This window comes from Vigna radiata, chromosome 7 (genome assembly GCF_000741045.1).
Source record: "Vigna radiata var. radiata cultivar VC1973A chromosome 7, Vradiata_ver6, whole genome shotgun sequence".
Lineage (NCBI taxonomy): Eukaryota > Viridiplantae > Streptophyta > Magnoliopsida > Fabales > Fabaceae > Vigna > Vigna radiata.
Window position 1 is genome coordinate 18,908,458 of NC_028357.1, and position 12,957 is coordinate 18,921,414.

Genomic DNA, 12,957 nt, shown 5'->3' on the forward strand with positions numbered 1-12,957 from the left:
CATTGAATATTTAAAGGAACCCTTTAAGTTAGCTTAGAGGAGAACTGTATGTAGCTCTAACGAGTTAACCAATATAAAAATTGTTTGTATGTGTAATCTATCTAGTAAACGATTACTTCATAATGGAAGTTATCCTTGTACACACTCAAGTTCACAATAGGTCATCAACAATCAGTTATATCTTCAACGGGTTACTGCGTAAATGCCTTTGGGAAAATTTGAGTTAGTTTTATAAACAGTCTACACGGAATAACGTTTATAGATGAAGCATAACTAACTCATAAGTGTTACGTACATCAATATCAATTTATAGCTTGAAAAAGAGTTACGAAAACATTATTCAACCCCCTTCTAATGTTTTCTCTCACTTCACAGGTCACACGTCTATTGGTCTTTCGTTTCTATAAATAGTAATGAGGTTGGCCTGTCATTTTCACCTTTTTTCTTTTGCAGCTCTACTTCTACCGGTCAACTTTTTCTCATGGAAATAATCTCCATCGTTCCCACATTTGATGAGTCTTCTAGTTAAGAGGTCGAGGGTACGCTGATGATGCTACCTCGTTGCTTGGGTCTTCATCTGGCAGCCAAGAGTCAACCGAGCGAAGCATGCTTTTGGTCAACACTAGTACCACGAATGTATGTGCAAATTTGGAAAATAAGGGCAAGGCTCCTAAGGAGCTCAACCAGGGTGTGACTATGGAGGTTGATGCATCTGGTGAAGAGGATGGATTAAATCTAGTTGTGATTTCGAGCTGTGAATGGGTTCCCCACGAGGTTTACAAGTACGTTACTCGATTTTGATGGGGTAACGATCTGCGCGATTTGGCTTGGCGGGTGGATGTGCTTGCTAATGACATAGATTAAGCAAAAGGAATGAACATTTGTGCCATGGTCGGGTAGGTTCAAAGCTGGACTTCTATTTCTTTTGTGCTTGCTTCTTCATTGATATGTTCATCAAGATTCCCTTTGACGATTTCTAGACGAGGGATTTGTGAGCAATAAAAGTTTCATCGATCTAGCTCCACCTAAACGCTTAAGCCACCGTTCAAGCCTTCAACATCTTCTTAACGACGTTAGGCTTGACTCAGACGCTTGCCTTGTTCTTTCACTATATTTATAACGGTTATTATCACAGTTGTAACACCCCTTTCAAGATGTCACTTGTAATTTATAAAACATCCATTAACTTAAAGAAATACCACCTCTCATACCATCACTAAATAGTGAACTTAGAAAAAGAACTTTATTTACTCAACATAAACAATGTTAGAACCATTCAGAACAAAACTTCATTCTAATTCAAATTTAAAATGATGTTCGAAAATTACAATTTAAAACAACATTTTTTTGTTACATTCAAAAACTCCCGTAAGATTTTCCCGCACGTCTCCTCACTCTAAGCGTCTTCAACCTCATCTGAAACAATATATACTCTCGTACAACAACATGAGTTATATAATCATTGCACAAACAGAAACAAGCAAGGGTGACCTAACCAGAAAATATACATGACAATGTAATAACCATAATACTCACCCACATTGTTCAAATCCACCATTCCAACCTATGGATTCAAACTATATTTATGCAAATCACCAAATCATATTACCACATAATAAGACCAAACAACATGTCTCTTCCTTGCCATAACTTAGCGCCACTATACCTGCTCATCAAAGTCTTACAGTTAAGGTCATACTGCCTGCTTCCATAAGCCTTATGAGTACAAACTTTGTTTAACCCAAAAGCATTATGGTTAGGACTCGTTTTCCCTACTTTCATCAGCCTTATGAGTAACCTATACTTAAGCCCAAAGCTTTGCAGGCAAAACAAGCTCCCCTTTCTCCGTACTCACCAAAGTCATCTGGGTGAAAAGGAATCAAACCTGACTTTACAATTATAACAAAAAAAAAAATACAGAACACACAACCTTGTTTGCATCAATTGAACCAACAAGACAAAGCACACAACCATGTCTTTCAACTCCAACTGAACCAATGAGATAAAGCACACAATTACATCTTCTAACACCAACTGAACTGACGAGTCATATCACATAGATAACGATATATTCAACCATTATCTGAACTTGGTTGACTGATAATGGTTGAATATATTGTTATCTGTGATTCAATTTTGATACTAAATGCACCCTTTCTGGCTAAGAAACTTGCTTTAACTCATATTTTTTCTTTAGTTTTGTGAATAAGAGAATTGAGGTTATACTTTACGATTTTATCACTAAATTCCCTTAGTTTTGTAGGTTGTTGGTATGTTTTTGAAGAAGAGCAAAAGAACCAAGGAGTCGGAGCTCAAAAAGCAAACAAAACAGCGAAAAAAAGAGAGTTTTGGAATGTTGCCACTAGGTTGTTGTCGGGCTACTACTGAACGGTGACAAGTGAGAAAGTAGCGCCAGGGGCGCCCCATTAATGGCGTTGAGCGCCAGTTTCTTCGCTGTTTCACGCCTAGGCGCCCTCTGAGGGGCGTTGAGTGCCAATACTTGTTGTTTTATGCCTGAGCGCCCTAAGTTGGGGCGCTGAGCACTAGCGACGTGGGCTTGGATCTGTTTTCTATTATTTTTATGATCTATTTAAGACCCAGACACCCTAGAGAGTGTATCTTTTGATGGCTTTAGCACATAAACATAATTTTCACCACTTTGGGGCAGATTTGGGGATGTGTGAGCTCTCCTCTTCCCTTTCTAGGGTTTTATCTTCATTCCATTCCATTGCACACCTAGTTTCTTGTTAAGACTTTGACAAGTGTACCGAATTGTATCAAGTAATATAAACGGTAAGACTGAATATTGTTTCCCTAGAGACTCAGAAGCCTAGACTTTCGTGTGATTTCTTGATTTTAATAAGAATTGAATAAAGAAAATTAAGGTTTTATAATGCAAAAGACAAAATTGAAATATGCATGCAAAATTGATCAATTGACAGTTGTACGGTATGGATGAAGGGTGTTGTTGGGGTTTTCCGATTCCTCCTAATCCACTCTCATATATTTATGAATTCTATTCTTTCATTAATGTTAATGTCACTTTCTAATTTACCCTAATCCCAATGTCTTGGTGAAAAGAGCCTATCCTAATTACTATTTTACTATGTCTAGTCTCCTTACTAATTGATCATGCATTAGATTAATTCGCACAGAAGCTTAAGGCAATTGGTCCTCTTATCCCTATGTTTAGGTAATACTGCTCCCAAGAGAATTTCCCCATGTCTAGATCTATCTATATGTGTCCATAAAGATATAATCAAAGATTATGCTATTGAATAATATCTTAAACAAAGCATGCAAATATAATGGAGGAAAAACTCTAACAATTAATGAATAAAAGCATATGAATAAAGCATAAATTCAATATATGAGAGTATCAAAGGATTACATCGTTTTCCCCAACAACAATGGAGTTTAGTTCACCATGGACATGGTGAAACTAGATGAAAATAATGGAAAGAATGAATAGAAAAACCCTAGATTTGATAAATTGGAGCTCCCGCATCCAAAATTCGCCTCCAACGGGTAAAAAAGGTGTTTTTGCGTCCTTTCTACCAAAAGATGACCTCTCAGGGTCGTACAAATCTATTTATAGTTCATTAAAACAAAGAGGCTTTAACGGTGGGTGCGATACCCCTGGTTCCCCTCAGCATTGGCACTTAAGCGTTGTGTCGCATCCATCTAAAGAGGCTGGCGCTCAACGGTGGGCGCTGTTAACACTCTGGCAAGTGTACTAGATCGTATCAAGTAATAATAAAATGGTAAGTCCAAGTATTGTTTTCCCAAGAGACTCATGGCACTAAACTATTGTGTTTTTGCTTTACCAATCAAGACTATAAGAACAATATTTTGGGGGTTTTGAATGTAAAGTACAGAAAAATAAACATGAATGCAATTTGATCAATTGAGGTTAAACACAAAAGTGGATGGATGATGTTGATAATATGAGATGGGTTTGTTGTTAGGGTTTAGATTTCACCTAATCACTCTCATGCATGAATGAATTCATCTTCTTCATTAATGTTAATGCAAACTTTCTAATCTACTCTAAACCCAATCTCTTGGCGAAAAGAGCCTATTACTAATTACTAATTTACTATCTCTAGTCTCCCTAGTAATTAACAATGCCTTAAATTACAAAAGCAAATACAATTGGTCGTCCTACCCCTATCTCTAGGCAGTATTGCTTAATCAAGAGAATTCCTCAGATCGTGATTTGTAGATATCTCACGATACCAATCTTAGGGAGAGAAGAGGAGAGTTGTCCCCACCTCCAAATCCACCTACCCTAAGAGTGCGATATCTCCTCATGATATTTACAAATCATAAGATTTATGCTAAGCCAAGCATTTAAGTAAAGAAGAATATCTCTAACAATTAATGAAAGAAGCATATATATTCAAGAACAATTCAAATACAAGAGAGTTTAGAGGTTATATCTTTTCCCAGCAACAAATAAGATTAGTTCTCCATCGTCATGGAAAAACTAGGTGAACAATGGAATGAAAGAGATAGAAACCCTAAAAGGAGAAAAGGAGAGTTATCACCATCTCAAAATCTACCCCAAAGGGGTGAAAAGTGTGTTTCTATGCCTAAGCCATCAAAAGATACAAACCCTAAGACGTTTTGGCCTTTAAATATGGCATAAAAATAATAGAAAACAAGTCCAAGCCCAAACAGATCATAAAAATAACAGAAAACAAGTTCAAGCCCGCGTCCCCAGCGCTCAACGCTTAAAAACGACACTCAGCGGTCTAGTCAACATTATGGTCAAGTGGTTGACTTTTCTGGTTGACTGGTTGACTTTTCTACATTTTATTTGATTTTTCTGCACTACAACCCTTGGTACTTCAACCCTTCTTTCAAATCATTCCAAAAACCTACAAAATCAAGGGAATTTATTGATAAAATCATAAAACATGTCCTCAACTCTCTTATTCACAAAACTAAAGAAAAATCATGATTCCAAGCAAGTTTCTAAGTCAACAAGGGTGCATTTGATATCAAAATTAAGTATAAAAATAACGATTTTTCAACCGTTATCACGCGCGACACTTGATTTCCCCTCAGCTTTTACGCTTAGGCGTCGGCCAAAGACTTCTTTCACCAAGCTGGCACTCAGTTCTAGGTTAGCGTTGAGCGGTGGCTGCGATTCTTCATTTGTTTCCTTTTTCTCCTTCTCTTAAGTCCAACCGTCCTCTCCTTCAACTTCCTTCATTCAATTCCAGATAAAACCTTCCAAATCATGAGAAAACCAAGCATAAAACCAAGAAAACCACCTTTGACTCTCTTATTTCCTAACTTAAGCAAAATGCATGATTTCAAGCTAATTCTATGTCATAAAGGGTGTGTTTTACATCAAATTCAAGTATCAAAATAACGGTTTTTGAACCGTTATCACAACCCCAAACCTAGAACTTTGATTGTCCTCAAGCAAACAAAATGCAACTCAGTCTTTCATCAATCATCACAATGGTTCAATCTCATTCAAACTTTTTTTCTTTCAAGACAAGTAATCACTCAAATCTGCCCATCCATAGAATTCAGTCAAGATGCACACATGCGTTTATTCTCAATGCTCATCATAGCGTTCACACAATCATATAATATCCAACAGATGTTATTCTCATGAATGATCAATTAGCTAAGCACAAATAAAATCATAAATTCATGGAATCTTTTCTCACCAAACAAGGTGTTTCACTCAATCACTCAAGTGTTTCAAGAGGTTCACTCCTTCTCTCTACTATCCACATGGCACATAAAACAAAATTACCTTTCATTTACCAAAATCAATCATCATCACACACATATGTCATCACAAGGATTTTTTCAAGGCTTATAATGTGGTTGAGCTAACAAGAAAAATTGGTTTTTCTAGATCACAAAATCCTTGAGTTAAGAGAGTTATTCAAGCATTCATAGTTCAAGCACAAACTCTCTTTTTAACAATCTCACTGCTTCCCAACTTTCCCATTTCTTTGCATTGAGCTTTTCTTTTGATTCTATCTTTTCTATCTTTTCATGCTTTGCTCAACACATTAGCTCAATTCTTATCTTTCTTTCAGTTCTCCAAACAATCCCAAACTTGAACCTTTAATCAATACCACACAATAATTCTCATCTTAACTCAAGGTAAAGATTTTTCAAAAAGGATTTCACATACTGCTTAAGGCTTAGGTTCAAAAAGGGTAGAACACATGGTTTTTTTCATGGGACGAAAACTTTGGCATTGGCTAAGAAATGGCTTATTCAAAAATGGCCTTGATCATATAACACATTCATGCAATTCAATCAATCATAGAAACCTGGGCGATATCACTTATGCTTTCAAGTAGATAGCAATCATTCAATCAACAACTCTAGAGTTCAAAAACCCCACTCATAAGCTCAATCATAATTCCAAACATTCCAGATAATTACCCTACTTAGCATCATAACCACAATCATAATCACATCATGCATCTGTTCACAAAGCTTGTGAACCACCACCTTTATATCAGCATTCAGTGCAATCTCAACATCAATCAATATCGGGCATCATTAAGCAACACTCATCATGCAACACTCATCATGCAACAATATCAGTCAAACCATCATCAGATATAATGTCAGACCAAGTACATTAACCCTACACTATTGATAACGATTTGAAAACCCGTTATTTGCTATGTGATTTTGATACTAAAAGCACCCTTTTTCACTTAGAAACTTGTTTGGACTCATGTGTTTTCAATAAATTGTGTGAATAAGAGAGTTAAGGTTGATTTCAATAGTTTTCTAACAAAACCCCCTTGTTTTGACAGAAATTGAAGCAATACTGGAAGAAGAAGTGAAAAGCCAAGAAGATGGAGCTCAAAAGGGGTCAAAAAGGCACCAAGAAGGGAGGAAACTCGAAGCCCAAGCGACAGGAACGAAAAAACAGCGAAGCCAAAATCACCACTGGTCGCCCGGGCGATGGACGCTCGTAGCTCAGGCATCCAAAACTGACACCCAAGCCTTACAGAACCCTTAATTCATGCTTGGGCGAGCTCCTTGCGATGCTTGAGCATGATTTCACGTGGATCGGGCCCTGATTCTGCTCTGATTTGATTCTTTTGGACTGGGCCGCACTTTGAGATGTGTCTGGCACTATTTAAAGGACCCTAGGGCTCTAGGTTTTGCATCCCTGGCAGAAGAGAGCTTAACAATACACTCCTAGCCAATTCTAAGTCTTTTCATTCTTTCTTCTCTTCCATTGTTCACAGGTTCCCCCATGTCTATAGGGAACTAATTTCTATTTGTTGTTGGGGAATGATGTAACCTTGTAAACTCTCATGTATTTGAATTGATTCTTAATTTCATTAATTGTTAGAGTAATTTATCTGTTATTAATGCTTGCTTATACAATAGCATGATTTGTGAGTTGCATGAGTGCCGACAGGTTCCTTTCAATGCAGGTCCTTGTTAAATTACTCCTAAGGGTTATATTGCTCAGACATGAGGGTATGGGACTTAGTCGTCTTAACCTCTTGATCTTCACATCTTTCTACCAGGAATGCTAGGAATTGTATGAACTGGTAATTAGGGACAGACTTATTTACCGAGACATTGGGTTTAAGTGTTTTAGTGAGGGACGTTGGCATTAATGAATAAAGAAGAATTCTTATATACATGAGAGGGAACTTGGTGAAATCTAACCCCAACAACATACTCATCTCATATAAATAAACCTCCATTCATCTTTGTGCTCTTTTGCCACTGATCAATTTTATTTTGTTTTATTTCATTATTTTGCAATACAAACCCATGATCTCTTTTCTTTTAAGTCTTAATTAATCTTGTTTTCACACAAATGTTCAGCATCGAGAGTCCTCTAGGATACGATACTTGGTCTTACCATTTTATATTACTTGTGCGACTTGGTACACTTGCCGATTTGCCCCAATAACTACTAAACTGAAGCAAATAAAAGTTCAAATTACAAAGCAAAAAGATAAAGAAAAATCTTGTTCTAATGTAGTTGGCATCCATCAGTAGATGCCATGTCTGCCTCTCAACCCATACTATCATCAGAGTCCTCCTCATCTTCAGCCTCAGTATCCTTAAAATCGTCATCATCATCATCCTCCTCCATCTTTGGAGCTTCAACTGCTCCAGATCCACTACCCTGCATTTGCTCTGGCCAAGCCACCACGTTGTTAAACTCGTCCATAGTCCACTTATGTGTAGGAGGCGTGTCGTACATGCCTTTGATCATCTCGGCAGTAGCAACCTGTCCTCTATGAATGGACTCATGTTTGGACTCCATAAGAGACATGTACATGTCCCTCATCTGAAATGACTTTGCATCATGAGCTAGTCCCTGAGCTTGTGCTGGTGGAATTCTCCTCCTAGGACGTCTCTAAGGTCCTGGCTGACCAACTTCCTCTCCTCCACAGTATTGCCTAAAATAAGCTTCATCAATGGCCTGTTTTGGCCTATCCAGTGGTGGAATAGAAACATCCACTCCAGCTTGTTGACGCAGGTGTGTGATAAGTGAAGGATGTCCTAAAGGTGCCCTATTATTTGTAGTGGATGAACAACTCTTAATCTCATCTGCAATTATCTGGCTAATGTTCACATTTAGTCCACTAAGCACACAATACAAGAACATGGCCCTGGAAAAAGTTATGTTTGAGACATGTGAGCATGGTTGAACATTGGCATGTGAGAATGCCATCCAATATTGTGCAAGAGGTTTCAGATTAGCCCTCTTAATGTGCACAGCTTCTCCACTACTATTCTTGTAAAACTGCCCTCCAGGCACACAAAGTACTCTCTCTAGGTCATCCACATCAACACCCTCCTTCATGTTTAGTGCAAACTGGCACTGCTCTCTAGCCCACTCGGTCTCTAGGAACCTGTTTATGGATTCAAGGTCATACGTAACATGTTGTCCCCTGGCATAGTTGGCATACTCTTTTGATGGAGGGTTGCCTAGAGGCTTTGCATTTATGTAAAATTCCTTCACCACTACAATGTTAGCTGATGAAGGGTAGGTAGCCAACTTCTCCCAATTCCTGTTTTCCATCTCCTGACCAAACTATGGCACCAAGTCTGGTAATCACACTGCCTTCCTTTCCATCAAAAGCCTATTGTTTTGCACACGACAATGGTGTTGCTCATGTCTTCTAGAGAGGAATTTATTAGAATAAAACCTCTCTGGTTCCTTCCTCTTGTTTTCAACAGTCTTAACCCTTTTACTAGATGATGAAGCCATTCTTGCATTAAATATAGTGCACAAGACCAAAAGAAATACCATAAATGGTAAGCAAAAAACTAAACCACGTCAAAACACAGTGCCAATCAGTGCTCAGGGCAAAACAAGCCCTCAGCGTCACCTGCAATGATAAAACCAGCAAAAACCCAAACTACCAAGCCAGCGCTTAGCGGTGCCGCTGAGCGGTATCAGTGCAGTTTCTCAAACACGACCCTAAATGCTTCTAATCTCCACCCACATGCAATTTTATCTATTCCATACCTCAATCATTCATTTTAGTCTGTCCAAATAGTTTCTATTTCAACTAATCATGCTTAAAAATCAAAAACCCTAAAATTTACATGCTTGAACAACATTCTTCAACAAATTCCTACTTTGAAAACCCTAGAATGTAAAATGCATGACTTACTAGGGTGGAGAGACCCTAAATGTGTGCAAAGTGCTTGTTGAATGATGATGGATGAGACCCAAGTGGTGTAATCTCTCAAAAACCCCAAACTTTGAGGTTGGAATGGTGCAAAGATGATGGAGAAAGGGTTTAAAGAGAATGGGTGAAGGGAAAAGTGTAGAGAACTCTTTGGAAAGCTCTTGAGAGTAGCAAAAGTGAGTGAAAGTCTAAATGGGACGCTTGGGCGAGACCTAGGCTGTTTAAAAATGTGCAAATGAGTCACTAACGCTGAACCCTTTTTTTAAAAGCCCAAAAGCAATATGTGACACCACCGCTCAGCTATAAAAAAATATTTAAATATGAACCAAATTTAGAGACCAAAATAATTGGTCACTATAACGACTAACTTAGATATTAATTTATAAACTAAAAGTTATCAGTAAAAAGTAATTACTATAAATAAAAATTATGATTATCTTATAAATCAAATTCTAAATTGGTCACTAACATTAGTTATCAAGATTTTGACTAGTGACTAATTTAGAATAATCTAAAAAGTATTATAATTTTTTATTCATAATAATTACTATTTTAGTCGCTAATAATATTTAATTTATAAATTAGTATCTAAATTAATTACTAAAACAATTATTTATTTTTTTAAAATTAATTATCATTTAAAAATTTTCTCCTATATTGCTTCAAGTGTAAAATAAAAAAGAAAATTAACAAATAAGAAATAAGAAAATGAAGTTAATTAATGTATTCAACATTTTCTCTCCAACCTAGGATAATAATATTCAAAACAATATAAACATCTTTTATATATATATATATATATATATATATATATATATATATAGGCATATATTGTAGAGAGGGAAAGAGGGAAATGATGATATGATTCACATAAGACGAGTTTGGAAGTCTTGGAGGTCATGATTGTATTTGTTGATGATAAGATAACATGTGGAGATGATGGTTGATGCAGATGAAAATGGATGTTCAGGAATGAGGTGTGACGTGTGAGAGGATTTTCAAATGGCAGAGAATTTATGATGTATCCAAATCACAGTCAAATCAAGGCATGCATATATATGCATCAAAGATGAGAGAGCAAACACTGTTGTTATGAAAGCACACGCAAAGCAATTTGCAACTGTGCCTTCTAATCTGCAACCACTTTTCTATTTTCTTGTCTTCATCTCAGTTTAAGACAAAAGCTAGCATTCTTATGTGAAAACGTTAGCATCATTCCCTTTCTGGCCACACCCTTTTTCTTCTTCCAAACAAGCTTCACTTTCAAATCACCTTTTCCATTTGTTTTTCTTAATTACACTATATTACTTGTCACTATAATCCTTCTTAAAATAGTACTTCAATCACCTATGTTAGTTCTGTATAAGGAAAACTCTTAAATCTCTCAATATTTTTAAGATTTTATTTGTCTCTAAAATTTATGTTTTTTCCTATTAGAGATTTATGTATAATAATAACAAATTTTTAGAGACTGCTGAAAAATATATTTTCATTTAAAGAACTTGAACACTCTAAAACAATTTATAAAATTATTTAATGTGAAACAATAAAATACAATTTCAGAAATTATATTGATCATTTACTTCAACTAACAATTTTTTTTTAAAAAAATTAACCTTTTAGAAAAGCATATAGATATATAATTTTATACAATTTTTAATAAACATCTTTAAGCGAGTCCTTTGAATTTAAAATGTGTACAATACAAGTTTCACTTATACTAATTTTACATATTCGTAGTTTAAATAGTGATTTTTTAATAACTTCTTTAATTTTTAATTTTCATACCTTTTTTATTTAAGTTGTAATTATTGTTATTTATTAAAAGATAAGAAAAATAATATTTATGGGAAAAAGATTGTCATTTTATTAAAAAAGTACAATAGAAATATGTGTCTATATTAAAACTAAAGAAAATGATAGCATTATTGAGTATAACGCAAGAGGAAATAAGTGTATTTTTGTTTTCTGTTGAATTAACGGTCAAAAATGAGTGTCTGAAGTATGTAGTATTTTTCATATAATATATGTTCGCTGACGGCTCTATTAAATTATAATTTCACCAAAATTGTGTGTTACATTTTCAAAACTTAAATAACTATAAAATATAATTAAATAATTCTTATAAATTATAGAAATAAAATTTTAAATCAATAATATTCAACACATGTAGAGTGTGGTGTATAATATGAAGATTTTGATTCAGCAGTTAATTTATAGATTAAATTAGCTATAAAAAATTTAATTAAGAAGGTAAGACTAATTTCATTTATATAATGCACTTAATTTATCATCTTATATTATATTTATTTTATTAAAAATAGTAGAAATAGATGTGCGTCCATTTTTATTATCATAAAAAAGATAAAATTTAGTATTACTCTAATTATTAAATATTAAAATAAAAATGTTATTTAATTATAATGTTTTTTATAAAAGGTAATTATAAAAATAACTATAAGTATTTTTTATAATTTTACTGAGTGGTTTTTATTTAATTATTTGATAATTATTTTAATTTAAAAAAGCACCTACTTAAATAATAAAGTAGTAAAAAGTTTATATATAAGAAAAAACTCTTCATATAGAAAAGAGAAAACGAAAATAGGTTTTTAAAACACCTTCGTCCCTAACCCACATTTAAAAATTAAAATATTTTTTTTACTATAATTAACTGATGGAGTTTGTGCCTTGTGTATGTTACAACAAATTAAATAATCGATAAATATATGAAATTATATGGATTGATTGGATTTTAGATTGAAGCAAGTTAATGATTCAAACACATGATAGTAACTCACTTAACAAATATATCACTTTATCATTAAGCTTCTGATAAAAAAAAAAGTTATTTGAAACAAGTAAAATGGTATATAGTTTTGACAAACAGATCACTCACAAGTTTGAAAGACCACATTTTTCTAAAGGTTTACATCGTAAATTAAAAAGAAATGACAACTTAAAAATACAATTATATTAATCTCGTTAACACATAAAAAATAATAAAATACTGAATTTTAAATCTATTTCAATATAATAAAATTTTCAAAAGTTTCACACTAACTAAAAATAAAAATAAGGTTTAATACCCAACTTTGTCCCTAGTTTAGTTGGCAAATCTCAATTTAGTCCCTCTTTAGAAAAGTGTTTGAAATTGGTCCTTACTTTTAAATTTTTGAGTCAAAATAGTCCCTTCCGTTAAATAATGACAAACGGTGTTAAATTTTTTTTTTCTCTCTTCTCATTTTCTGTGCATTGCAGGTTTTTGTCAACATTTACAGTATTT